This window comes from Loxodonta africana, chromosome 21, assembly GCF_030014295.1.
Source record: "Loxodonta africana isolate mLoxAfr1 chromosome 21, mLoxAfr1.hap2, whole genome shotgun sequence".
Taxonomy (NCBI): domain Eukaryota; kingdom Metazoa; phylum Chordata; class Mammalia; order Proboscidea; family Elephantidae; genus Loxodonta; species Loxodonta africana.
The window spans coordinates 16,749,251-16,765,095 of record NC_087362.1 but is presented as its reverse complement, the minus strand read 5'-3'; positions in this window follow the sequence as shown (position 1 = coordinate 16,765,095).

The window sequence follows — 15,845 nt, the reverse complement described above, 5'->3', positions numbered from 1 at the left end:
ATTTCAGGACATTCTTTTTTTTTTTTTTTTTTTTTTATAATATAGACATTTAGAGCTATAAATTTCCCTTTAAGCTTGATATTAAGAGCCCTGGTGGTTCAATGGTTAAGCAATCAGCTGCTAACTGAAAGGCTGGCAATTGAACCGACCCCGCCTAGCAGCTGAGCAGGAGAAAGTTTTGGCAGTCTGCTTCTGTGAAGATTACAGCCCAGAAAACCCTCTGAGGCCGTTCTATTCTATCACGTGGAGTTGCTGAAAGTCAAAATCAACTTGATGCCACCTAACAACAAAAACAACAAACATGATATAAGCTGCATTCCATATTTTGACTTTTTGTCTTCGCTTTTTAATTCACACACACACACACTCACACACACACACACTCATTGCCAGTGAGTTAGTTGATTCCGGCTCATAGCGACCCTATAGGGCAGAGTAGAACTGCCCCATAGGTTTCTAAGGAGTGGCTGGTGGATTCGAAATACCAACCTTTTGGTTAGTCAAACGCTTAACCCCTGTGCCACCAGGGCCCCATGCATATACATACATATTTTAATTTCCATTGTTGCTTCTTCTTTGTCCATGGGGTTATTTAGAAGTGTGTTATATGCTTTCCAAATATTTGGGGGTTTCTCTATTTTATTTTTATAGGGATTCTAAATTAATTCTGTTGTAGTTTGAGCATATGATTTGGACAATTTAAGTCCTTGAGATTTGTCTTATGGCCTAGAATATGATCTCTCCTGGAGAGTATTCCATGTGAACTTGAAAATAATGTGCTTTCTATGGTTATTTGGTGGAGTATCTATAGATGCCAGTAACAAAACATTGCTTTATAGAGTTGTTCAAGTATTCTATAATTCTCTTGATTTTCTGTTTAGGTTTTCTACTGTTCATTGAGAGTGGGGTATTGAAATCTCCAACTATTATTGCTAAGTGGCATATTTCTCCTTTCAATTCTTTCTTTTTTACTTTCTGCTTTTGAGGTTTGTGATTCAGCATATACATATTTTTAATTGTAATGATTTCCCAAAGAATTGTCTGTTATATCGTCTTGTTTTCTTAATCCAGTTTGACATCTCTGTTTTTGATTGGAGTATTTAACCCATTCACATTTAATGTAAATCTTGATATGGCTGGCATTACATCTGCCATTTTCTCTGCCTGAAAAATCCAATATTAAATAAAAAATTGGAAATAAGTCTCTCTAGATGAAAGCAAAATAACTGACACCAAGGTATGTCCTAGACATATACTAGGGGAGAAGAAAACATTATTTTTTTCATCCAAATGGAATACATAGAAACTGAATATGGGTTATGAGAATATGCATATAAAAAGAATCAGGTTTTCTCTATGGTTTTTAACATTAACATTCTATATCAGGATGAAATAGGGCATATGCTAAGAAAAAAATTCTTAGAAATATCTAAATTATACACTGAAGAATTTCTAAAGAAGTTCTAAGTGACCCAGGGATAATAACACAATTCTATTTAGAATAAAAGCGAAAAGCAAAATCACTGTCATCAAATCAATTCCAGCTCATAGTGACCCTATAGAGTATAAAGAATAAAGAAAGGCATGTCAGGTGTGCATTATTCATGAATACAGCCTGAAATTTAAGGGAAGAAAAAAAACTCAGTGGTAAAATCTAATTATTAATGAGCAGAATAATAATATAGAAGACTGAAATAGAGAAGTCAGCAAAAATGGTGGGTAGTAATGAAAGCATTTAAAGATAAAGTATATTTTCAGAGAAAAAAGTAACAATTATATACATTAACAAAATGAAAATAATTTAATTAACATGATCTGGCAATGGCATGTGGGAAGAATTGCAGAATGCTAATTACCTTATCTTTCATGTTATATGGTTTAAAACAGCAATCTGTGCATAGCAAACCGACAAACCAGTCAATCAGCAACATATAAATAGATACTGAATATAATCGTCACCTAAAAGTGACCTTTTGCAGGGAAGAACTTTGTCAAAGATATGTACTGATATAACCCCAGTTCATAGTTTCTGGCACATGTCATGTACTTACAAAATATTTGTTAAATGAGTTGAAGAAACTTATTTGAGGCTCAACAATTCCTTCATTTTTACTTCAACTTTTTAGTTGAAATTAATGTAACATGGCACTTTAAAAAAATTAGTTTCATGTTACGACCTTAATTTTATTCAGGTGCTTCTTTCTACGTAACACTTAACTAAGGGTTAACTTTGATTCCTTCTGGAATGGGGTAGGATATTTTATATTATTCTGTAGTTTCTTTCACTGATTGAATACTTTATGAGGTACATTCACCATTTTAACGAAAAGCTAATTCAAAATTAAAAATAGGAATATGGTTAGTGTTAAGCCTAATCATTTCAATTGTTCAGATTGTTATCTAACCAACAAGATCTAAGCTTAATAATGGCCTATAACTCATGATTACTTACCTAAAATTTGTATTTTATCTTTTATTTTTTTTATTTTCATCCATTTTACTTATGTAATTTTTTTTTTTTTTACCTGAACAATAAACATTTTCAAATTAGTAGCCCATCACAAACCACTTGTGCCACCCAGTGACACCAATGATTTCTTGTGTCTGGCACCAAGTTATGGTTATTTATTTAGAAAAAATATGCTCAGCATGCTTTAAAAAGTTCTTGAGGTACAGTGACGAATCTGTGAAACATTTCATAACATGGAGGAACCTGGAAGGCATTACGCTGAGCGAAATTAGTCAGAGGCAAAAGGACAAATATTGTATAAGACCACTATTATAAGATCTTGAGAAATAGTATAAACTGTGAAGAACACACACTTTTGTGGTATCCGGGGGGAGGGAGGGAGGGTGGGAGAGGGTTTTTTACTGATTAGTTAGTAGATAAGAACTGCTTTAGGTGAAGGGAAGGGCAATACTCAATACATGGAAGGTCAGCTCAACTGGACTGGACCAAAAGCAAAGAAGTTTCCGGGATAAACTGAATGCTTCAAAGGGCAGCGGAGCAAGGGCAGGGGTTTGGAAACCGTGGTTTAAGGGGACTTCTAAGTCAATTGGCAAAATAATTCTATTATGAAAACATTCTGCATCCCACTTTGAAATGTGGCATCTGGGGTCTTAAATGCTAACAAGTGGCCAGCTAAGATGCATCAATTGGTCTCAACCCACCTGGATCAAAGGAGAATGAAGAACACCAAGGTCACAGAATAACTATGAGCCCAAGAGATAGAAAGGGCCACCTGAACCAGAGACCTACATCATCCTGTGACCAGAAGAATTAGTTGGTGCCCGGCCACAATCGATGACTGCCCTGACAGGGAGCACAACAGAGAACCCCTGAGGAAGCAGGAGATCAGTGGGATGCAGACCCCAAATTCTCATAAAAAGACCATACTTAATGGTCTGACTGAGACTAGAGGAATCCCGCAGGTCATGGTCCCCAAACCTTCTGTTGGCCCAGGACAGGAACCATTCCCGAAGACAACTCATCAGACATGGAAGGGAATGGACAGTGGGTAGGAGAGAGATGCTGATGAAGAGTGAGCTATTTGTATCAGGTGAACACTTGAGACTGTGTTGGCATCTCCTGTCTGGAGAGGGGATGGGAGGATAGAGAGAGTTGGAAGCTGGCAAAAATGCCACGAGAGACTGGAAGGGCTGACTCATTAGGGGGAGAGAAAGTGGGAGTATGGAGTAAGGTGTATATAAACTTATATGTGACAGTTTGACCTGATTTGTAAACGTTCACTTGAAGCTCAATAAATGTTAATAAAATAAATAAATAAAGTTCTTGAGGTACCGTCACATCAACTGTAATATTAAGTTTTTTTTTAATAAAGAAAAATACAGGATGAAACCCATCACAAATATATAAAATGAATTATACAGTGCTTTGTCTTGCATGAACTAATTAAAAATTAACATTGATTTTTGTCTCTCTTTGGTACATTAAATTTTATATTCTAGTATAAAGCATGTAAAAGCATTTAAGGTAAAAAAAAAAAAAATTCCTGGGAACTGAGATGAGAGGGAAATTTATTACATGTGTTCCAAAATAAAGGAAAAATTTGACATTGGTAACAAATTGAGCAATTAATTTATCTACTTTTTTATGTAAAATTCAGAAATATTTTCATGGAATGGTGTATATACATACATATATATATATATATATATATATATATATATATATATACTCAGTCCATAATACTGAGTTACAGGTTGAATTTCCCCAGTTGAATATTATATAAAGGTTTACATTTCAATCTGTTTAGTAACAATAAGCATATTATGGTTAAATAATTTCATGAATTTCCTAATTTAAGCCTAAATAGCTTGACAGATAATACAACTTCTTTTGAAATTTTACTGTCTTTGAAAGGAAATAATTCTGCTGATAAAACACTGTAAAATAATTTTTCAAAATAATTCCAAATGTCAATATACTGCCAATACAGAGATAGCAAAGACCAAGATAAACATAGCACCTTCATAAATATAGCACTGAGGGCTTTCCTTCTCCATTTTGCTGGGTTGCTAGTGAAAGAGAGCTCTTGGGAGCTGACTAGATTTAGTTATAATGTGGACCTTTAAGGATATTTGTAAATACTATCTTTCTGAGTACAAATTTCAATCAGGCTATTATTTTCTTAGCTCACATAATGTAAAGGACATCAAGGAATCAATAAATGATTCCAAGATTCTTCTGCCAAATATTATCTGTCTTGTCTTAAGTCACCAGGGGAGCCCCCTATGACGCACAATCGTAATGGTCTGTGCTTTGTAAGGTGTGGTCATTTGCTTCTACGTACTCTCATTGGGTGATAAAATTTACTACATATTGGCTTTAAATTCCACATATCTGTAGTAAGGAGCCCTGGTGGCACAGTGGTTAAGAGCTATGGCTGGTAACTAAAAGATCAGCAGTTTGAATCCCCCAGCTGCATTTTGGTAACACTATTTTTTTTATGGGGCAGTTCTACTCTGTCCTATAGAGTCACTATGAGTTGTAATCTACTTGATGGTAATTTTGTTTGTTTGTTTGTTCGTATACAGTAATAATGATTCTCAAATATATATATCCAACTCAGAAACACCAATATATCTAAAACATATGGAAAATTTTATTGACAATTTCCAACTGGACATCTTAAAGATATTATTAAATTATATCAGTTTGTGCCTAATATCAAGTAACATAAAGTCAATATTCATAAATTTCATTTGGGCTAAAATCACTTGTTAAAATTCATATTAACTAAAAAAAAATTCAAGCTACAGTACTTTAATAAGAAACTGAGACTATTTGAAAAAAAAAAAAAAAGAAGCAACAATACCTCATTTATAATCAGGAGAGCAAATACACCTTACTTCCCTCTTTCTCTTTTTATAACGTCATCCACTACTGTGTTCCAGACTCTGTGCTGTGCTGGAGACCCAGAGCTAGCAAAGACCCAGACACCCAGAAGTCATTAGAAGCGGTCCAAGGTTCAACCTTAAAAGAGTGGGAGAAATAATTTCTTTGTCTCAAATGATAGCGTAAAGAACATAAATATGTTATGCTATATGAGTTTGAAATGGTGGAAAATAAAACTAAAGAGGTAGTTGAGGCCAATTCATGAATAAACTTAGGCAAAATGGCTTAAAATATGTAAAAACCTAAAAAAATGACTTTGATAGACAATTACATTTAACAGTTAGAGAGGGAAGAAAACTGTCCTCATATGTAAAATGCGAATATAATTAATAGAACACCTGACTAAACACCTCTTGAGTCAAATTGAACATTCATTACCCAGCATTAAACAAATTCATTATAAGTAGACTGGCTTTCTCCCAAGTCAATATGCCTAAAACCAATGGAGATATTTTTTTAAAGCTCAACTTCAAAAGAACCACAAAAAGTCTCTGTTAATGGTGAGTGTCTTCTACACTGAAATAAAGAAGTCTGGGTAATAGCAACGAAAATGTCAAATCAAATCTGTAACTTAGCTTGTCCTTTGTAACAAATTCATCTGAATAATGCATTTTCCTGTGACATGAAATGTAGGACATGGGTTATTTTGAGACAATGTTTCTACAAGAAAATAGTGCCAAGTCAAATAGTTTTTTCAGCATAATAGTATCTTTTGCCATCTAAACGGTAACAATATCTAGAATCTCAGTAAAATAAGCATGAAATATTTTGCAACATACACCCATTTTTGAAAAGAATTATATATTTCTATGTGGCCTAAGACCACTCAATTATTCTAAAATAGATGGGTCCATTTATGAGTATTAACATAATTTTGTTAGTTTTGAGACATAATTATAGTTATGTCTCATTTTCCTCTTTTACCTAAATATAAAGATTTAATTTTAACAATTCAGAAACAGAGCCCCGACATTGTAAATTTAATATCTTCTTTAAACAGTACTGAACTGGAATCTGGAGCTCTAGTGGCCCAGTGGTTAAGAGCTCAGGTTGCTAACTAAAAGGTCAGCAGTTCAAATCTACCAGCCACCCCTTGGAAACCCTATGGGGCAGCTCTGCTCTTTTCTGTAGGGTCACTATGAGTCTGAATCTACTCAAAGGCAAAAGGTTTTGTTGTTTTTTTTTTTTTAACTGAAATCCAGTATACAAGTGTATATGTACATCTGTGTGTGTGTGTGTAGAGAGAGAGAAATTGAAGCCTATGATTCTCAAGCCTGCCTCCTTTTCTCTTGACTCCTTCAAGAGAGTCACCTTCTAGTCCTACTTGGAGACTTTGCTACTAAAAAAAAGAAGCGACTTTGTCCTGTTTTTTTTTTTTTTTTTTTGACAGAATTTCCCTGGAATACAAACCACATGAGAAAACTTACAGAGAATACTCCCCAAACAAAGGAGGAAAAATATAAAAGAAAAAAACAGAGAAAATACCTTGTGTCCTCTGATAGAAAAAATCCAACTAAAACATAGTTATTTTAGTATGTTCAACTAGTTTAAGATTTCAGTTGGATATGCTGTCCTTCGTTAACTAGAGTGTAAACCCCTGAGTTGGTTTGATTCCGACTCATGGAGACCCCTTGTGTGTCAGAGTAGAACTGTGCTTCACAGAGTTTTCAATGGCTGATTTTTTTTGGAATAGATTGCCAGGCCTTTCTTCCAAGGTGTCTCTGGCTAGATTCTAGCCGCCAACCTTTCATTAGTCAAGTGTTAACTGTTTTCATCACCCAGGAACTCCATTAATAAGCCATGGATTAAAAGATACATACTAATGTTGAGTTGATGCTAATTTAAGGAAGGATAATAAATGTAATCTTAAATTCTATGATCTATGTTCACATTTCATTCGTGATGAAAAAGCGACGACATAAATACATCTGAGACATTAAGTGAAAAATAAAAGAAAGTAAAAGTTAATCATTGAAATACATAAATCTAAAATGAATAAAGATTTTGGGTAAAACAGATCTCTGTAACTTTCTCTTACAAAATAATATTTGATTTGGTAAAGACTGTTGAGATATGTGTTTTTTACCATCTTGGCTGTTCTCTTTGTTCTCTTCCTCCATCTATCTTCTTCCTCTTCTTTTTCCTCCTACTATTTTCTTGTCTTCTTTACCTCCTCCTTCTCCTTCTTTCTCTACTACTTGCATTATTGGTACAACTATTATCCATTATTGTAATAAAGATGGCAATCTTTCAATGATTTACTTTATATTTCCTCTAAGACTGGGACTGTGCTTAAGCTATTGCCATTATATTATTTTACTTAATTCTCACAATAAACTTATGCATGTCTAATTATTTTTATCAATTTTTCCATTGAAGTAACCATGTAAAATCATTCAAATGGCTTTCCCAAAGTCATAGCTAAAACAGATCGAGACGGTGTTGATATCCATTTCACCTGATAACGTTGTCACGCTGCCTCATCTAGCAAAAAGAGTTTCACTAAGGCCAAAATTATACACAGGAATAGATGAAGTGAATGGACTCAGTAGAATAACTAGGAAAACAGAATTAACATTTTTAAAATAACTCATGATTTGTCAACTTTTTGTATTGTTTGCTCGATCATTTAATTTTCCAGATTTCTTCTCCTAAGGATAATTCATGCTTTTTATCACCTCAGGAATGAGGGGAAGAGTTAGAACAATACTGACAAAAAAAGTTATTTTACTAGGAAAGAACTCTCTTCTGACAGACCAAAAAAAAACCAAACCCAGTGCAGTCGAGTCGATTCCGATGCATAGGGACCCTATAGGACAGAGTAGAACTGCCCCATAGAGTTTCCAAGCAGCGCCTGGTGGATTTGAACTGCCGACCCTTGGTTAGCAGCCCTACCACTTAACCACTATGCCACCAGGGTTTCCTCTTCCAACAGGGAAGAGGGGCATTAGATTGGAAAAGGACAGGTAGAGTTTCTAGCTGCTTCTGTGTTTATGAACTCAGCACTTCCTATTCCCTTGTGCCATATTCCAAGGTGTGAGAGGAAAAGACAAGACAATCACTAGCAGAAAACTTGTGATAGTTGGAGGACACCAAAGAACATCAGGACTAGTGTGCTGGTTCCCTGGTTATTGCCTATGGGAGGATATAATCTTCAAGGAGCCCTCGCACTTCGCATGGTGCCCTAGCCAACACAGTCTGCCAACACCCCTGACTGACTGTGATATCCAGGAGAGCAGGGTCATTGAATCCTGCATACTGAAGTGAGGTGAGGAGTAAACAGACCATAGTTCCACAGCAACCCAGAATTTTTAGGGACAGGTGGGAAGAAAAAGACCTCAGGGAGGTTCTGGAGGTTGCCCCTCAGTTGTATTCCACATCTCCGAGATGCAGCAAGTAGCACATTGGTCAAACCCAAAGGAGCCGCATGTACCAGTGTACACCAGTGTACGCCAGCGCAGTATGCCCAAGAGAAGACCAGATAAGCCATGCCCTGTCAGACAACAGCATAGAGTGTGCAGGGCAAGACTAGACCAACAAAATAATCCCACCACAAGGGTGAATAAGCCTGCTTCTGAAGACATGAGAAGGAACAGAGGAGAAGAGGCCCTTTGAGATAAGTAGAACAGAGAAATCTCTGACAGGAAGTATAAACTTTAAAATAATGCAGTACTTGCCCTAAAACCTGAATTAATCCAAAACATAATTTGGAAAACAGGGAACAACCAAGTTATCTTTACAAAGCAAATTTAAATTTGGTGCCACAACAGCCTCTTTCCAACACTACTCCCGCCAGGTTGGGTGTTCTAGCAAAATTTGAAATTACTTGCCACAAATTAAGGAATGTAAGTAGTTCTGTACACCTGAGTCATATGCATTGATTTTGATCAATCTACACTACCAAAGAAATAATCACTCCTTTTTATTGGCTTAATGTTCTAAACACAAGAGTAATTCACTTCCGATTTAATCAAGTAGTGGGTTCATTACTATTTACCATTTAAAATAATTATATATTTTCCTTTTTAACAGGAATAAAGCCAAAAAGTCCTTTCAATAATCAAACTAATCAATAAAGTATAAAGAGCACTACTTTGACTGACTTACACCAAGTGAACAATTAAGATCTTTTTTTATTTCAACCATTTTTTAAAAGTATAATATTCTAAAATGGATGTATGCCTAATCCTATGAAGTAAAATGTCAATCATTCCAGGAGTAAGAATTCGACTTTCTCTACATGCATTTTCTTTTCTCTCCACTGCTTATTAACCCTTCCATCAGAGGGAGTATAAAAAGCTTGTAAGACGTAACACTGTAAAATCAATCAAATGAGTTACTTCCACAGCTTTTATTAAAAAAAAAAAAAAACTTAAAAGAATGAAAAGTTTATAGGTAATCCATGTAGTTACTCTTCTCCATTTAAAACTTGGGCTCTATCCATTCACACAGCCTATAATTCTGAAGATAATGTCCCTTGATTAGTTTTACATGGTTAATGGTCCAAGGCATTTTATATGTACAGGCAGTAGATAGTTCCACAGCTACCCTATAGAACAGAGTAGAACTGCCCATAGAGTTTCCAAGGAGTGCCTGGTGGATTCAAACTGCCGACTTCTTGGTTATTAGCCATAGCACTTAACCACTATGCCACCGGGATTTCCCATATATGTAGAGATAACATTAATTTATATAATTCATGGATTAAAATCATCTCACATTAATGGATACTTTAATAGCTTCCAAATAAAATAAATGTGTTGTCCCAGAAAATAAGACCAAATATACCACCAAAATTACTGAGGGATGAAGTGTTGCAAGGAGCTGGTTAAAAATATGTTAAAAATCAACTGGTCGCTATGAGTCACAATCAACTCAACCGAAGGTTTTTTTTGTTTTCTTTGTGTTTAACCAAAAGTAAGATGTATTAAGACAAAGATCCTCTGATATAACAAGAATCCATTTTAGCTGACATAGCACCCCTGCCTGCTTTCCTGAAACTTCTGCCTACTATATTGCAAAACTATGTGAAAAATCAGCTTAAAGATAAATGAAAGAAAAACTAAAACAAACAAACTCTGAAGTTGTCCATTTACTACTCAGTTACTGGATTTGTGGGACTCAGATCACTGTCCACCCTCTTCATTCATCTTTCCCAAGTACTGGAAATTGCAATGCCCATAAAAGCAAACAGCAGGAGGTTATTGGCGTGGTATTATTCCCCTTCAAGTGAGTATAGGCTTTACAGTTTACACACCTTAATTCTGGGAGTGAGAGTGAGAGGCGGGACACTAGTGAAGTACTATAAAATGTCCCTTCTTTTTGTAAAGGAGGCAAATAGCAGATGCTGTTTAATTTTTGTTTTTTTAACAATAAAAAAATAGGTTTCAGGATGCATACGCTTCCAATTTGGGCAGTAAGGTGGAACATAGGCACTAATAAGTTGTTACCTAAATCTGGGAGGAAACATTCTTTGCTATGCATTATTGCTCTTGCACCAAGTAAGATTTCCTCTTCCACCCCCCAATAACATGGCTTGAAACAGAAGCTTTAGGAATTCCTGAATACAAATGCTTGAATTAGCATAAATAACTCATGAACTAGTGGCAGACTTGGAGAGAAGAACCTTAAACTTGATATTCAACCTGGAATTCAGAATTTAAAGTGGTTCCATATCCGTGACAGCACCCAAGTTTATAATAACACTCATAGTCCCTAGAGAAACAAACGTGATTTTGCTCTGGAAGAAAATATCCACAGTTCTAGTCCTCTGAGTGTCTACACTCTAAAATCAAGGAAAAATTAGCTTATAATCAATGATTACTAAGACACAAAGTGACAAACTACTATGAATGAAAGTCAGCAGGAGCAAAACTATTATCTTGAAACCACAAGGGCTTTCAGATATTAGACTCGTTCTTGTTAGGTGCCGTTGAATTGATTCCAACTGGTGGTAACTTCATACATTACAGAGTAGAGCAGCTTCATACGATTTTCTTGGCTGTGATCTTAACAGAAGCAGATTGTCAGATGTTTACTTTCATGTTACTGCCAAGTAGGTTTCAGCTACCACAGTTTAGGTTAGCAGTGAAGTGCAGAACTGTTTACAGCACTTAGGGACCTCATTAGGAGCCCTACTGTACCAATGGTTAAGCACCTGGCTGCTATCTGAAAGGTTGGTAGTTCAAACTCACCAGCCATTCTGCAGGAGAAAGATGTGACAGTCTGTGTCCATAAATATTACAGCCTTGGAAAATCTATGGCAGTTCCACTCTGTCCTATAGGGAAACTATGATTTAGAATCAACTTGATAGCTAGGGGTTTTGGGTAGAGACCTCATATTAGAATTACCTGATACAAAATACATAATTATATGTTTGAATTATGTAAAAAAGTTTGATATGACAAAAATGGCAAGCACCAAGAAATTCTTCTGCAAAAGAACAATGAAAATATTTTTACTATATATATTAATTTTATTTTCAAAATTTCATAAGGGAATTTTTCAATAGCAGACTAGAGACTTATGAAAGAATTAATGAACCAGAAATAAGGTCTGAAGACATTAATCAGTAACAAAAAGAGAGGTAAAAAGTTAAATATTCTAAAGAAATATGATATCTAAAAAAATATATATATATATTATAACATACCTATACTCTAAGTTCCAGGAAGATGGAATAGAAGAAAAGGAGGAGAGACAATATCTGGAAAGAAAATTTCTAAGAATTTCAGAATGATAGAAAAATTACTCCATCTATATAGTAAGCTCAATGTATAGTAAGAAGGCAAAATTTAAGAAGAAAATTAATCTAAACTTTGATATTTTCAGAGTGAGATGTGCGATGATCAGGGACATAGAACAGGTTTTAGAAAGAGATAGCAAAGGAAGATAGATTATTCACAAATCAATGACTGGACACTTCTCAGCAGCAAAAACGAAAACATCTTGAACAAGAAGGAAACAAGTGTCACCTGAGAATTGAGTATATGGTAGATATAATTTTACAAGAACTAAGGTGAAATAAAAACATATATAAGTCTGAAAACAAAACAAAACAAAAAACCTGAAAGTTTACCACCAACATGTCTTCACTGGACCAACTTCCAAGCAGAGTCTTAGGCAAGATGAGAAATTATCCCAGAAGGAAATCCTAAAATAGAAACAAATGAATGAACCCAGAAAGTTAGTAATGTGGTTTAAAACATGTAGATAAATCTAAACAAACATCATCTGTATAAAATATTATGCTCATAATATCTAAAAGGATAAATTAAATAAGTATTAGCCTTAAAACACTGGGAAACATTATCTTTTTAAGGAGAAAGAGTAGTTATCAGAATTAAAAGTTCTACTACCCTTGCATCTATCAGGAGAAGGGTTAAAAAATTAAGTTCAGCATTTATTATCTGCTACAAAAGATCTCTTTAAAAATCTTAAAAATCAAAGATGGCATTTTGAGGACTAACATACTCCTGACCTAAACCATGGTATTTTCAATTGCCTCATGTGCATGTAAAAGCTGGACAATGGAAAAGAAAAACCAAAGAAGAACTGATGCATTTTAATTACAATGAACGTAATTAAATTCATAATTACATGAAGAAAGCAAGAGGTCATTAAGATACTCATGAGGAGTGTGCTTCTTAACCCAAGTAGATACCAAAAAAATATGAGACTCAAGTAGATAACAAGATACATGAGGCTAAATGGGCAGCTCCTGTCCAGAGGAGAGATGAGAATGCATAAGGGGACAGGAGCTGATTGGTTGGACACAGGAAAGCCAGGGTGGAAAGGAGGAGTGCATTGTCACATTATAGGTAGAGCAATTAGGGTCACATAACAACGTGTGGATAAATTTTTGTATAAGAAACTAACTTGAACTGTAAACTTTCAGTTAAAGCACAATAAAAAAAAGGGAGGGGGAGCCATTAAAAAGACAAAAAAGAAAGACCAAAAGGGAAGTAAGAAAGGATTCTGAAACTTGCTCTTGAAGGTAGAGTAGCTTGAGTGAATGGGAGAAATAATGAAGTAAAACAGCTGAATAGAAGATTTCAAAGGGCAGCTTGAGAAGACAAAACCAAACTCTTTGCTCTGGAGTCGATTCCAATGCGAACCAATCCTGTAGGACAGAGTAGAACTGCCCCACATGGTTTCCAAGAAGTGGCTGGTGGATTTGAATGTCAGCTTTTTGGTTAACAGCCATAGCACTTAACCACTAGACCACCAGAAATATGCAAAGATATGGAGTTAGAAAATCAAAAGGGAAGAATATGCTCAACATTTCTCAAGCTGAAAGAACTGGAAAAAAAATTCAAGCCTTGATTTGCAATTTTGAAGGATTCTATGGGCAAAATATTGAATGATGCAGGAACCATCCAAAACAGATGGAAGGAATACAGAGTTATTGTACCAAAAAGATTTGGTTGACATTCACTATTTGAGGGAGTAGCATATGATCAAGAACCAATGGTGTTGAAGGTAGAAGACCAAGCTGTAGTGAAGGCCTTGGTAGAAATGCAAGGTTCCAGAAACTTACAGAATACCAATTGAGATGCTTCAAGAAATGGATGTGCTGCTGGAAGAGTTCTCTCCTCTATGCCAAGAAATTTGGAAGACAACCGAGTGGAAGTGATCCATATTTTTGCTCATTCCAAAGAATGGTGATCCTTCAGAAAGTGGAAATTATCAATCAATATCATCAATATCACACGCAAGTAAATTTTGCTGAAGATAGTTCAAAAGTGGTTGCAGCAGTACATCGACAGGGAACTGCCAGAAATTCAAGTCAGATTCAGAAGAGGATATAGAAGGAAGGATATCATTGCTGTTGCTAGAGTGATCCTGGCTGACAGCAGAGAATAGCAGAAAGAAGTTTACCTGTGTTTTATTGACTATGTAAAGGCATTGGACTATGTAGATCATGACAAATTATGGATAACATTGCAAAGAATGGGAATCAGAACACTTATTTGTACACATGAGGAACTTGTACATAGAAAAAGAGGCAGTTGTTTGAACATAACAAGGGGATACTGCGGGGTTTGGAACCGGAAAAGGTGTGCATTAGGTTCCTATCCTCTTACTGTATTATTCAATCTATAGATTGAGCAAATAACCTGAGAAGCTGCACTATATGAAGAATAATATGGCATCAGAAATGGAGGATGACTCATTAATAAACTGCAATATGCAGATGACACAACTTTGCTTGCTGAAAGTGAAGAGGACTTGAAGCACGCACTGATGAAGATCAAAGACTACAGTCTTCAGTATGGATTACATCTCAACATAAAAAAAAAAAAGAAAACAAAAATCCTCACAACTGGATCAATAAGCAACACCATAATACATGAAGAAAAGATTTAAGTTGTCAAAGATTTCATTTTTCTTGTATCCACAATCAACAGTGATGGAAGCAGCAATCAAGAAATCAAAGGACATATTGCATTGGGCAAATCTGCTGCAAAAGTCCTCTTTAAAATGTTAAAAAGCGAAGATGTCACTTTGAGAACTGAGGTACGGCTGACCTGAGGCATGCTATTTTCAATCACTTCATATGTATGTAAAAGCTGGACAATGACTAAGAAAGACCAAAGAAGAATTGATGCCTTTGAATTATTTAAAAAAAAAAAAAAAAAAAAGCCAACCTACTGACAACTGCCCAAAGTGTTTCCAAGGAATACCCGGTGGATTCAAACTAGCGACCCATTGGTAAGCAGCCACAGGTCTTAAGCAGCACACCACCAGGGTATCCTCTGAATTATGGAGCTGGCAAAAAATATTGACTATATCATGGACTGCCAGAAGAATGAACAAATGTGTCTTGGAACAGATACAGCCAGAGTGTTCCTTGGAAGCGAGGATGTCGAGACTTCGTCTCACATACTTTGGACATGTTATCATGAGGTACCAGTCTTTGGGGAAGGACATTAGGTTCGTGATAAAATAGAGCATCATCGAAAAAGAGGAGACTTTCAACAAGATAGATTGACACAGTGGCTGCAACAATGGGCTTAAACACAACAACAATTGTAAGGATGACACAGGACTGGGAAATGTTTTATTCTGTTGTACATAGAGTCCTTATGAGCTGGAACAAATCGTACTCCAAAATTGCAATGTGAAAATATTTATCAAGGAAAAAAACTAGCAAACAGAAAAAATTATAAATAGGCAAACAAAGAAGTACAAGAAATATTAAAAAATTGAGACAGGTAGGAATTGGAGAGTAGGATGGTGAAAATGGGTCCTAATATATCCTCACAAAAAGAAATAGACAAAAATCAAGTTACAGTTTCTACGACTGCATATAAAAACAAAATCTTGAAAAATGCTATGTACATCTAAAATAGAAAGACGTTCCAAAGAGAGGGAATGACAAAATTACTCTGTAAATGGTGAAATAGTAAATGTTTTTGATTT